This window comes from Lontra canadensis, unplaced genomic scaffold (assembly GCF_010015895.1).
Source record: "Lontra canadensis isolate GAN:19392208 unplaced genomic scaffold, GSC_riverotter_1.0 scaffold48, whole genome shotgun sequence".
Classification (NCBI taxonomy): Eukaryota; Metazoa; Chordata; class Mammalia; order Carnivora; family Mustelidae; genus Lontra; species Lontra canadensis.
Window position 1 is genome coordinate 11,513,923 of NW_022631042.1, and position 13,825 is coordinate 11,527,747.

The 13,825-nt window shown below is 46.4% G+C and overlaps 1 protein-coding gene across 7 annotated transcripts in view; it reads right to left on the bottom strand.

Annotated features, from left to right (window-relative positions):
- ATXN7L1 (ataxin 7 like 1) overlaps positions 1–13,825 on the bottom strand; it is a 234,915-nt gene that overhangs the window by 201,363 nt on the left and 19,727 nt on the right. The window contains exon 1 of one of the 7 annotated variants that reach the window (XM_032873349.1): positions 707–941. The exons of the other annotated variants lie outside the window; for them this stretch is intronic. The gene's annotated coding sequence lies outside the window, so the exon portion shown is untranslated. Of the gene's footprint in view, positions 1–706; positions 942–13,825 lie in introns of those variants that run through there. 7 annotated transcript variants of the gene reach the window in all.

Below are 13,825 nucleotides of genomic sequence, written 5' to 3' on the forward strand. Positions count from 1 at the left end.
TTCTTTCTCTCTTTCTCTCTTTCTCTCTTTCTTTCTCTCTCTCTCTCTTTCTTTTCTTTCTTTCTTTCTTTCCCTTTCTTTCTTTCTTTCTTTCTTTCTTTCTTTTGCGGTGGAAAATCAGAAGGCTTCGGCTGAGAACACGGCCAGGAGCCAGGAGCCGAAGATACTCTCGACATTTTACCACTTCCTACTTTTCACAGCTATTTGCATAAGGGTTGTTAGGAAAACACCTATAGCAGAAGGGAGCCAGCTTAATGGAAAAAGCATTTCAATCATTCACTTTCAGCCAGAATTTCACACACTCGAGGCACTTGACATTATCCTTGGAAATCAGGAGGGAAACAGCTGCGGCGCAGGCCACACCCCCCAGGATTTCAGCCTTTTGATACAAGGGGTGTCTCCCCCTCCCCCGTGCAGAGATTTGTTGGATTCTGTGAGATCCCCGCCAGGAGCTGGAGCTGGGAGGCCAGGTAAGAAAAGTGATCTCTGTTCCCTCCCTGGGTCAGCCCCCTATGCAACCTGCAGAGACAAGGAAAAGGGGCTCTGAGGGGCAACCTTCATGTCCCCCGAATGGCTCACTGCCTTCTCCTGACTGTCCGAGTCTGGCACCAGGGCAAGAGCCCCAGGCCATGCAGAAATGACCCCAAGTGTTGGGTCCCTGGGAACCGAGCCAGCCCGGTCTAGGAGTGAGCCCTTCTCCACCCACCTGCCTCATCTGGAGGGTTGGCAGTGGCTCACCTCCACTTCCTGTCCACTCAAGAGTCTCTCAGGCACTTCCCTCGCTCCAGCAGAAAAGCAAAGGAATCCATTCCTCCATGGAGGGTGACTGCTGCACAGATACGCGTCCTTCGGTTCCGACTGCGTCGCTGAAGAACTCTCAGAATTGCCCACTCAACTCTGGGGAAGCCAGCCCTCGAGGGAGGCGCCCATGCCCAGCCACCAACCAAACAAGCCAACAACACGTGACACACTTGGCTGTGGGTGTTCTAGATTCGAGTGCAGAGGTGTTGCCTTTTAGAAAGGCCAAACGGCAGGCGGTTATGGGCAGTTGTGCAGCTGAGAGACATTTTAGAAGCTGTTGCTGCTGCATGCAGGGGAAGGGGAAAAAAAAAAAAAGCTCGTGGGTTTTGTGCACCTACAATGAGTATCAAAACTTGAACCTGGAAGGCGGTTGCCCGAGGGTTTGGCATCTCTTCCTGGCCTGAGTGCTCCGGATCCAAGGTGGGGATTTCTGCACCTCAGCCCAGCACTACTCTACTGGACCTCACTCTCAGTCTGTCGGGCACTTGGGTGTTAACTGCTGGCAGCTTCCCCATTTGGACTGGGTTCCAGATGGTACCTGATTAGCACGTATGAGTCTGTTTTGGCCACTTGGCCTATATTGGACAGTCCATCTGGGCCGTCTGGACAGCAGCTGTTCGTTAGTTTGTGCAAGGGGCACAGCGAGATGAGTCTTCCTTCCCTTCTCCTGCAGCTCAGGGCACCCAGGAGACAGGGAAGAGCTTCAGTAGCCCATGAGGACCGGTAGCCTTAGGTCCAGCCCCGCATGCAGGACAGAGAACGCTGGTGAGTCTAGTGTCTGCCTCAAACTCAGATAGGCCATGAACACTGATAGGAAAATACACGTATATAGCACCTACAGTGTGCTGGGAGTGGGGAAAAAAGGGGTAGAGACATGGGTCCTGTCCTTTTTTTTTTTTTTTTAAGGTTTTATTTATTTATTTGACAGAGAGAGAGAGTGATCACAAGTAGGCAGAGAGGCAGGCAGAGAGAGAGAGGGGGAAGCAGGCTCCCTGCCTAGCAGAGATTCCCAATGTAGGGCTCAATCCCAGGACCCCGAGATCATGACCTGAGCTGAAGGCAGAGTCTTAACCCACTGAGCCACCCAGGTGCCCCCATGGGTCCTGTCTTAAAGGAACCATGAGCCCACTGGAAAAAAGAAAAGTGACATAAGAAGCAATAAGATATGACAGATGCTATAACAGAGGCACCTGAGACATGCCAGGAACCAGGTAAGGACTCAGTTAACTATGCACAGGGCCGAGGGTGGGATGGGGTCAGGGAAACTTCCCTTGAACTGGGTCTTTGTGGATGCGTAGGAAGTCGCCAGGTGGTCTGAGTCAGAAGTGAGAAAGAGAGGAATAACAGGGGAAGGGAGCCGGGGCTGGATGTGTGACAGGCCATGTGCCCAGTGTCACTCACTAGAGCCCAGGGGGCCTCTAACGTGATTTAAGAAGCAGAGTAACAATCAGATGTGAGTTTGGAAAAACCCCTCTGGAGACGGTAAGACGGGATTAGAGAGGCAATAAGCAGGAGAGAGGTCAGTTAGCAGGCTGCTGCGAAGGTTCTGTAGGATGAGGGCACGTACAAAGTCCGCCCCTGTAGGGGAGAGGAGGAGGAGCCGGAGCAGAAATGCTTTGGGGCTGCGGGCAGGAGGGGAGAGAGGCCCGCCTGGGGCCCGCCTGTGCACTGCTAGGTTAAAAAGCCTGCTGCATTTCATGTCTGGATCCAGCCTGCCAACGCACCAGCTCTCTGGGTCACGTTTACTGGAATTTCCCGATCCCTGGATTCACCCCTGCCAGAATCCAGGCAACATTCTGGCTTCTACTGCTACCTTTTATATCTTCTCCAGATCATGCATTCCCCCCACCCCCCGACAGCTCCCAAACCTCTCGCCCACCCAACCATCAAATGCTGGGCCAGGGAGCCTTCACGTCCTCCCCTGCATCCCTGTGGGCTTCCAGACCAGAAGCCCCAAGAAGAAATGGGGGTATGCACACTGCCTGATCTTATGACTGGGCCCCTTTCCAAATACAAACTGCAAATGACTTATTGGAGGTGAGGTCACCCTTCTAGGTTTACCTGCCCCAGCCAGTATGAGGAATTCCAGGATCTATCTGGTCTGCCTGCACCCTCCAAGTCCTGGCCCCATAGCATAAGGCAATCTTGGGAGTTTTCCCAGAAACCTTTCTGGGACATTTTTCTGCAACCAAAAGAAACATGGGTTTAAGATGATAATCCTAATTTCTTTGGTGAAGTCCACAGGAATACGTTCAGGGTGGGACCCGGCTGTGTCCCTGGGGCACATGAGCCTCAGGTGTTCTTCCTGTAAATCTAATTGCTAATATGGAAGGCAGGAGTAACCCCAGACCTTGTGTGTGTGGCACAGCGTTCATGTTTGGAAGAGGGTTTTGTGGTGTATAATTGCGTTTGATCCCTACGATGACATGGGAGGTAGGTGAGGTACAGACTCCTGTGGGGACAACTTGGGGGCATAAAGTCTACAGACAGAGGGCCTGGGTTAGAACCCTGCTTTGCCATTCACTGGCTGGCTGACCTTGGACAAGTACTCTACCTCCTTATGCCTCAGTCTCTCCAGCTGGAACCTGGGACTAATACTAAAGACTAGCACATAATTAGCACTTTATAAGTGTTTCTGAAAGGAAGATCTCCAATTCGGAGATGACTTCAACATGGTGCTGATGGGCTGGGGAACTTGCCTGCGGTTGTCTGGCCGGCATGTGAAACAGAGAAATAGAATTCCTTGCTCCTAAGCCCACGCTCTTGGTGCCATGTCAAGCTCCTCTGGGAAGCACCTATTCCCTGGCAAGTTCCTCATCCTTCCTGGGAAAGCACCCGTCCTTCCAGGGAAAACAAGATACATCTTCATTCCCCAGAAAGGACCATTAAAAGTAGAACACATCTTTTTCTGAAAATTTTTGCTAAGCTAAAATTTATATAACATCAAATTTATATTTAGCCACTTTAAAGTGTACAGTTTGGTGGTTTTTAGTATATTCACAATATTATGCAACCACTACCATTATTTAATTCCAGAATATTCACCACCCCCAAAGGAAAACCCTGTACTTCCCAATTCCCCTCCTTCCTTAGCCCAGGGTAACCGCTATTTACTTTCTTTTTGGCTATTCTGGATATTTCATATAAATGGAGCCATAAATAGGGGGTCCTTTGGGTCTGGTTTCTTTCTCTGAGCATGTTTTCAAGAACAGTCCATATTATAACATGTATCAGTACTTCATTCCTTTTTATGGTTGAATAGTATTCCACTGGATGGATATACCACATTCTGTCTCTCCATTCAACAGTTGATGGACATTTGTGTTATTTCCACCTTTTGGCTGTTAAGAGCAGTGCTTGTATGAATACTGGTGTACAGGTTTTTGTGAGAAATTGGGTATATACCTAGGAGTGGAAGAGCTGGGTCATACAGTAACTTTATGTCTAACTGCTGAGGAATTGTCAAACCCCTTTCTATATATATATATATAGAAATATAGATATATTTTTATATATATATATATATATATAATAACCATCTTAGTAGATGGTTATAACCATCTTAGTAGATGTGAAGCAATCTCTCATTGCTGTTTTGATTTGCATTTCCTTAGTGATGAGTGATGTTGAACATTTTTTCATGTGTAATACATCTTTATGTTCTTGATATTATGGAAGTAGAGATAAAAGAGGTCTTGGGCCCCTTTTCTGAGACGAAGAAGTGTCGCTTGGTATACGTGCACAGAACTGACCCACTTACAGATGGCAGTGGCAAACATAACACCCAGTGGACAGGTGAGTTGTCAGTTCCTGTGTGTAGCAAGCAAATGGCAGCCTGTAGTGGCAGGCTGGGATTTGAGAAGGCTGCACAGGCCTACAAAAGCTTTCATATCCACCTGGGGCCCACCCTGCCCCATTCCTCTTGCTGGTTATTAGGGCACATCTGTTTTTGAGGGCCTTCTTGGCTGCCTCTGCCTTTAGGATAGCAGTCCAACTCTGTCCAAGGGCTTGAAGGTGGGATCAGCAAGAGGCTTGGAGATGCTCAGTTGGTGAACCAACTGCAGACCTGAGAAAAAAGGTGGGAGCTAAGGGTAAATCCCACATGACCGATCCATCTTGAACGTGAAGGGAGCAGATGGCCTGAAATGCCAGCCATGCCAGGGCTAGGCACTCACTGAAGCAAAACCCTCCTGGTATCAGGGCAGCAAAATGGCCCCAGGTTGACCAGCGCATGAGCACTGTGAATTTTGAGCTACTCTGCCAAAAGCAGGGGCCAAGTACAACTGGACAAATGCCTTTTCTCAAAACAGGCCACTGGCTACCATGGTGAAGAATGATTACCCCAAATATGGGTGTCCTGGGCCCCATGCTGCCTCTTCTTTTCATTGCTGCCTTCTGGCTGTTTTGTCACTTTTCAGAGCCTTCTCAGAAACTGGGGAGAGAGAAAATACCACTGTGTGCCCCCATAATTCTTACAGAAAGGTACGGCTGAGAGGCAGGCTGAGACAACTGATTCCTGATCTATCATTTATTTATGATAGATTTATTTATAAATATTTATATTTTATTTATAAATATAAATCTATCATTTATTCCTGATCATGCCATAAACTACCCCCCAAATCTGTGGCTTAAAAACCACAATTTGTTATTATGTCTCATGGGTCTGCAGATTGACTAGACTCAGTTGGGCGGTTTTCTCTTTGGATGAGATGTCAATGGAAGCAATAGTAACATGAAGATCTGCTGGGCTGTGTGTCCGAGGCGGCTCTTTCCCGTGATTGGTGTTTGATGCTGCCAGAGCCAGAAGTCCACTGGGGTACCCCCCACCCCGCCGGGGCTTGGGCTTCTTACAGCATGGCAGCAGGCTCCAAAAGGGAGTATCCCAACAGTGGATGTTCCCCCAAATGCAGGCAGAAGTCACAAGGCTCCTATGTCCTAGCCTCATATGTTGCACAGTGACATCTGTCATATTCTATTGGTTAGGAGTGAGCCAAAGGGAACCTTTCCTGACTCTATGAGGCCATTATTACCCTATCAGACAAAGGTATCATAAGAAAATCACTGATTGGATCCCTTACGAATTACATGTAAAAATCCTCCACAAAATACCTGCAAACTGAATTCTCCAACATATAAAAAGGATTATATACCTTGAACAAGTGGAATCTATCCCAGGAATACATGGGTGGTTCAACATATGAACGTTAATCCATGTAATACACCCTATCCATAGAATACAGGATAAAACCATATGATCACCTCAAAGGATGTGGCAAAAGTACTTGGCAAGACGCAACACACTTTCATGACAAAAACTCTCAACAAACTAGGAATAAAAGGGAACTTCCTCAACTTGTTAAGAGGTATTTATGAAAAGCCCACAACCCACTATCATACTTAATGGTATGCCTTCCTCTGAAGATGAACAAGACATGACATCTTGCCATGCCACTTCTAACCTATATTGTACCAGAGGCTCTGGCCAGGGCAATTAGGAACAGAGAAGAGAGGAGGGGAGGGAAAGGAAAGGGAGAGGAGAGGAAAGGTAAAACGGAAAGGAAAGGAAAGGAAAGGAAAGGAAAGGAAAGGAATAAAAGGCATTCAGATTGGGAAGGGAAAAGTAAAACTACCTCCATTTGTAGTTGACATGGTCTTACCTATAGAAATCCTAAAGAACACACAAACACACACACACACACACACACACACACACACACACAGAACTATTAGATGTAACAAACAAGTTTAGCAAGTTGCAGGATAATAGCCCTGTATACAACCTGAAAATGAAATTAAGAAAACAATTCCATTTGTAATAGCACTGAAAAAATAAAATACGAATAAATTTAGCCAAAGGGGGACAAAACTTGCACACTGAAAACCACAAACAACACAGCTAAGAGTGATTCAGAAATTATTTAGAGAAGTGGAAAGACATCTCATGTTCATGTACGGGACTACATAACATTGTAAAGATGGCTATCCTCCCTAAACTGACCTACAGATTCAACACAATCTCTATAATTCTAGCTTTTCTTTTCTTTTCTTTTTTTTTTTTTTTTTGCAGAAATTGACAAGCTGATCCTAAAGTTAATATGGAAATTCAAGGGGCCCATATTGTTTCAAGCAGAAACAATCTTAAAAAAGAGAACAGTTGGAGGATTCCTATTTCTTGGTTTCAAAACATACTGTGAAGCTACAGGGACGTCTGGGTGGCTCAGCCAGTTAAGAATCTGCCGCTTTTGGCTCAGGTCATGATCCCAGGGTCCTGGGGTGGACCCCTGAGTCGGGTTCCCTGCCCAGTGGGGAGTCTGCTTCTCCCTCTCTCTCTTGCTCATGCTCTATCTCTTGCTGTCTCTCTCTCAAATACATAAATAAAATCTTAAAAAAAAATACTATGAAGCTACAGTAATCAAGACAGTGTGCTAGTGGCATAAGGATAGACATACATTTCAATGAGACAGAATTGACAGCCCAGAAATAAGCCCTTATATTTATGGTCCACTGATTTTCTTTCTTTTTTAAAAAAAGATTTTATTTATTTATTTGAGAGAGAGTAAGAAAGCATGAGCAGGAGGGCGGGGAGGGGCAGACTTCCCGCTGAGCAGGGAGCCCGACGTGGGACTTGATCTCAGGACCCTGGGATCATGACCTGAGCCAAAGGCAGATGCTTAACCGACTGAGCCACCCTGGCACCCCTAGTCTATTGTTTTTCAATAGAAGTTCCGAGATAGTTCAAAGGGACAAAGAACAATCTTTTCAACAAATTGTGCTGGGACAACAGGATAACCACATAAAAAAAGAATGAATTTGGGCCCCTACTTCACACCATATGCAAAAACACCTTGGAATAGATCAGGGATCACAATGTAGGAGCTAAAACTATAAAACTCTTCGAAGAAAACAACAGAAGTAAATCTCTGTGACCTGAGATAAGACTGTGGTTCCTTAGATGTGACACCAAAAGCACAAGCAACAAGAGAAATTACTGATAAACAGGACATGATAAAAACTAAAAGCTACTGTGCTTCAAAGGACACCATTAAGAAAGTAAAAAGACAACTCATGGAATGGGAAAAAATATTTGCAAATCCTACCTCTGATAAGGGTCTTATATCCAGAATATATAAAAACTCTCACAACATAATAAAAAATAAATAAACCTAATTAAAAACCAGGCAAAGAATTTTCAAAACATTTCTCCAAAAAATGATGGTCATACGTGCCAATAAACACATGTGCCACATTAAAAGATGCTCAAAATTATTAGTCATCAGGGGAATGCAAATCAAAACCACAATGCGATAGCTTCACACCCACTAGGGTGGCTATAATCAAAAAGATGGACAATAACAAGTGTTGGCAACGATGAGGAGAAATTGGAAGCCTCAGACACTGCTGGTGGGAAGATACAATGATGCAGCTGCTTTGGAAAATAGTTTGGCAGTTCCTCAAAAAATTAAGCATAGAGATACCATTATAATTCAGCAATTCCACTCCTAGATATATACACAAGAGAGCTGAAAAAAAATTCCATCCACTCAAAAACTTGTACACAAATATTCATAACAATGCAATTCACAACCGCCCAAAGGTGGAAACAACCCAAATGTCAACTGATGAATGGATAAACAGAATGTGGTACATTCATACAATGGAATACTATTCTGCCATAAAAGGAATGAAGTCCTGATTCATGCTACATGAATGAACCTTAAAAACATTATGCTAAGTGAAGGGGGCCAGACACAAGAGGCCACATATTGTATGATTTCATTTATATGTAATGGGTAGAAAAGGCGAATCCTATTCTAGAAAGCAGATTAGTGGCTGCCAAGGACTGGGGGAGGAGGGAAAGTGAGTGACTGCTAATGGATATGAAGTTTCTTTTGGGGGTTATTAAAACGTTCTGGAATTAGATAGTTGTGTTGTTTGCACACTTTTGTGAATATGCCAAGAACATAGAATGATATACTTTAAAGGAGTGGATTTAATGGCATAGGAATTAAATTTCAATAAAGCCACTACAGAACATGCACATCCACACACGTGAATCACGGGCTTGGCAAGGGTCCCAGGGAGGGAACTATAATGGGAAGCGTGTTCACTGCAAGGGCATCTTTGGAGATCAGTTATGCCGTGTTCTCCAACTTGCTACTTTCTCTGTGGAGACTGCTGATGAAAATCTGACTTGTAAGACTATGATTAACGCTGAGAGTGAGAGTCAGCTTGGTAGAGTGGAGAGCATGTGCATAGTAGAGATGGGCAGATCCAAGTTCAAATCTTGACTCTGCCACTTGCTAGCTGTGTGAGCTCAGGTGAGATGCTTCATTCTTCTCTGCCCCACTTTTCTCAGCTCTTTACAGGGTCGTAGGATTAAAAGGCTAATACATGTAAAGTGCCTGGTAAATAACAATTGTTCAGTAAATGGTAGCTCTTACTCTTAGTCCTGTCTTGTCAGCATAAATAATATTATGTGGCCCTTGCCAGCGTTCAGTAACACCTACCACACAGCTTGGAAATTATCTGGAATTTCTATTTTCCTAGCTACTTTCATCCTTCAGGCTACATCAAAGAGTCAGAGTTTTTGAACTACAAGATTTTCTAAAAATCATGTGATCCCCATATAAATACAATAGTAAATTAGCTTTAATATATAGAGAGCTTTTGCAAATCAGTGAGAAAAAGATTAAGAGACCAACAGGAAACTAAGCAAAAACCATGAAAAAAGCAACTCACACAAAACATACACAAGTGGGTAATAAACACATACAAAATGGTCACCCTCATTAGTAATCAGGAGAGGGCTAATTAAAGGAAGGAAACATTTAAACTTATTAAATCACCAAATATTTGAAAATCTTCAGTGAGATATTGGCCAAAGTTCAGGAAACATTCTCATATACTCCTAACAGGGGTATTAATGGGTAAAATATTTCTAGAGGACAATTTAACAATGACATCAAAAGCCTCAAAAATATCATACCCCTGGACTCAGCAGTCCTCTTAAAAAAATATACCTATGGAAATAATCATGAACATGTACAAAAATTTAGCTACAAGGATATTCATTCATTCACTTAGTTATCCTGAAAGAGAGTGAGACAGAGATTAAGTGTGCTTGTGCAGGGGTGGGGTGGGATGGGCTGGTGGGGGGGAGAAGCAGAGGGAGAGGGAGAGAGAGGAGAGAGAATCCCAAGCCGACTTCCAGCTGAGTGTGGCACCCAATGTGGAGCCCAATCTCACCACCCTGAGATCACGACATGAGCCAAATCAAGAGTCGGACGCTTAACTGACTGAGCCACCCAGGGGCCCCTAGGATATTCATTTATTAATTGCAATACTTTTAGTAATGAAGCATTGAAAACAACCGATATAGCCAGTGACAGGGAACTGGTTAAATAAATTATGGAACACATATGCAATGGACTAGCGAATAACTTGAAAAGTTGCTCACCACAATCCAAACAAGGCAAGACTACCTCATTTACAAAAATGTTACCTAGAAATAACCAGAGCCAGCATAGGTTAATTCTACATGACAGGATGAGGCTAACTTTTCTTTTTGTCTTTTGTTGATAGGTATTTTCCACAGTGATCATGCATCACCTCTGTATTAATGAAAAAATATTTTTTTTAAATACCTTGACTCATGGAGGCCCAGAGCCTCCAGGAAGGGCCTGCTCAGCACGCTGCTTCAGCTCGCTTAATATCCACTCTCCCACCTCCAAGCCCCTTCTTCCTCCAGCCGAGTGCCATCTCCCAGGGCTGGGGCACTGCTCTCTGCTCCTGTCTGGGTCCTCCCCCAGCACTATCACCCCAGGGCGATCACAAAGTCTCTCAGCACCTCCATCCTGCCATCTGCAAGCCCTTCAAGGTAATGCCTACCTCACTGACCACCGCTAGGACCCAGCACTCCGACCCAGCACCCCTAGGATCCAGCACTCCCAGGACACATGCTCCACAGAAGTTGGCTGACGCCATTATTATGAGTCATCTGTTCAGTCTCGACAGGGCTGGGAGAAGTCCTTCTGCTTCAAGGTGCCAGCAGCTCCCTGGGCCACACTAAGAGTCCCCAGACACCTGTCCCCACATGGCCATATGCAGGTGGGAGCAGAAGGGCCCCACAGGGAGAAGGAAGCTTAATCAGACCCCTTCTGAGCCGCCTGAGAGTTGCCGTAAGTTTTTTAAGGGCAAGAGGGCAAAGCTGGGTGTCCCCCCAAATGTCCACCGAGGTATCGAAACACCAGCGCTAGGAGCCCACTGGGAGGTGTGCTGCTCTGTGGGTCCCAGCAAGCAGCCTTTTCTCACTGGGGGGCAGCGAACTGTGGTTTCCACCCCTTCCCAGGTGTGGACTTGTTTGCTTGGTTTTATGACCCATTTCTCCTCCTCAAAGTGCCGCGTGTGGATTTTCCTCCTAAGCGAAGTTAACTCAAGCGACGTCTGCCTGAGGGTGTTCAGGCTCTAAGATGACTTTGAGCCTATTACACTCTGGGGTCACTTCCTTGACCTTCCCGCCCCCTGCGTCCCAACTAAACTCACAGGGAGGTCAAACCTGGGCACTCCTCCTCCCTACACAATCCTTGAAACAGAGTCACCCTGAAGGTGGAGGTTAATTCACACGAATGTCGCAGTGTGGGGCTCTACCAGAGCTTTCGGTGTTTCTTAAACTTTCATGCTTTAATCTTTAAAATTCATGTAAATTTTGCTTGAGACTCTATTTTTGCCCCACTGTATTTCCTTAATTCTGAGCTGTATTCCCCACCCCTCTCCAAACACACTGTAACATCTTTAAAATCCAAATGGATTCTTAGAATCAATAGTGGCTATAGTTTAATTGGCAGGTTTTTTTCCCCTATGAAATACAATGATAAAAAAAAAAAATCATCATTTCCCCTAGAAATGCTGGCAAAGAACTGGAAGATGCCGGCTCCCTGCTGGGGGTCCCCCCATTTATGGGCCATCTCTAGCTGAGGTTTCCTTTTGAGCTGTTAAGTCCAGCAGCATCTAGAACACAGCCCTGGCCAAGGCACCATGTCTCGTTGTGAACAACGCTCCTCGGGCGCCCCTTCCGGGGACACTCCGCGGCATTGAAAGGAAAGAACTAGGGAGCATTTATGATGGGCTGGGCCTTGTGCTAAGTGCCGTTATGTCCCCTTCACTTCCTCTTCCCAAGAACCCGATGAGGCTCTTTTACAGACGGGAAAAATGAAGCTGGGCGGCATGAGGTGACTCCCAGGACGGAAAGAGGCTGGGCTCTGACCCTGACAGGCAGGCATGGAACCGGCACAGACATCTGCTCTCAAACATCCCAGTCTCCTCTCTGTTCACAGAACAGGGGTCCAGGACCCCTGGGGTTTGTTTCAAAAGCAACCCTCATTTGCCTGCAGAGGGGAGAGCTCCCTGGCCTCTCCTCCTGGCTCTGCAGGCCCTGGGCATGCCCTCACTTCGAGCCCAGATCAAGTGGGAGCTCAGAGAATGAGAGTTGGTGCCAAAGGAGGCAGAAGGCCAGTCTCCGCCCCCAGAACACCTCACTTCAGATCTTACTCCGGCCTGTGGCCCCCTTCCTTCTAAACCCATTCTTCACCTGGAACTTCCACACTCACCTTCCCACAACACTTTCTGCCCTTTGCTCTCAAATTCTGGCCTGTTTTTCGCTTCTCCTGTAATTTATGCACACATAGAGGTTAACCTGGACTTCTCAGACCCGTCCCCTCTGGCGGACAGTAACAGCTGCCATCTCCTTGTGAGGTAGCCCTCCTTGTGACTGTGGCTGTGGTTGGAATGAGCAAGTGGAGGCCCCGAGCAGTGAGGGTGCGTGCCCAGAGTCACACAGCCTGCAGGCGGCAGGGCCTAGATGTTAGGTTAAGATCTGACTGCAAAGCCCGAGTTCCTCCGTCTCCACCAACAGGCTCTGCTACAGGCAACCAAACACAGACATAAGACTCGGGCGGCTTATACCACGTTACCCATCTCTGGAGCTCTGTGTCTTCAGGGCAAGCCTGACTGCAATCATGTCAGCAGAGCTAGCTTTTTAATGTGGCTCCACTGCCAAGGCTCCTCCCCAGCTCTCTACCCCAGCCCAGGCAGGACTCTTCCTCAAAGGAGATTTCAAAGTGTCATGAAACCCTAACTCCGAAATCCACCCTTAAGCCAAGGCCCACACCTCCCTGTTGGCTTGGATCCCCCGTCTGTGCAGCTCACACCGTGGTTATACTGGGCACACGTGTGTCTCCCCAGGAGCTGTGAATTTCCTTAAGCACCTCTTTTTTTTGAAAGGGGGTTGGGAGGGCCATACCTTTGAGGATCTCAGGAAAGCCATAAAACCGCTGCCCAGAAAAAGTTTGCGCACACAAATCAGGCCCTCCAAGAGTCTTCATGCAATGGGAGGGTTCTACACATCACAAGCCCGGTGTCACTGCTCTGTGTCCCTCCTATGCCAAGCAGAGGGACAAAAGTTCAGGTGGTGCTAAATAATTTCATTAAGAAGGGGACGCCTGGGTGACTCGGTTAGTTGAGTGTCTGCCTTCGGCTCATGTCATGATCCCAAGGTCCTAAGATCGAGTCTAGCATTGGGCTCCCTGCTCAGAGGGGAGCCTGCTTCTCCCTCTTCCTCTGCCCCTCCCCCTCTGCTCATGCTCTGTCTCTCACTTTCTCTCTCTCCAATAAATAAATAAAATCTCTCAAAAATTTTTTTAAAAAGTATAAAATGAATAATAATTTTATGAAGGAAAAAATGCCACCACTTTTTTCTCCTCCTCCTCCTGCCACCATCTGTGGTCAGAAAGAATGCAGCCGTTCACTTTATGACACTTTCTGTGAGGTACTTTCCCTGTTTCTCCCTCCTGAGGTCTCTGTACCATCCATCTTCCCTCATCCTCTGTGAAGTTCCACCACCATCTTGTTCTAGGCCCGGAGCCTTCCAGCCTGGTCTCTAGCCTCATGCCACCCGCACCCCGTCCCCACAGGCCTGCCTGCTCTGGTCTGAATGTCTAAGTCCCCCTGACTGCACATGTTGAAT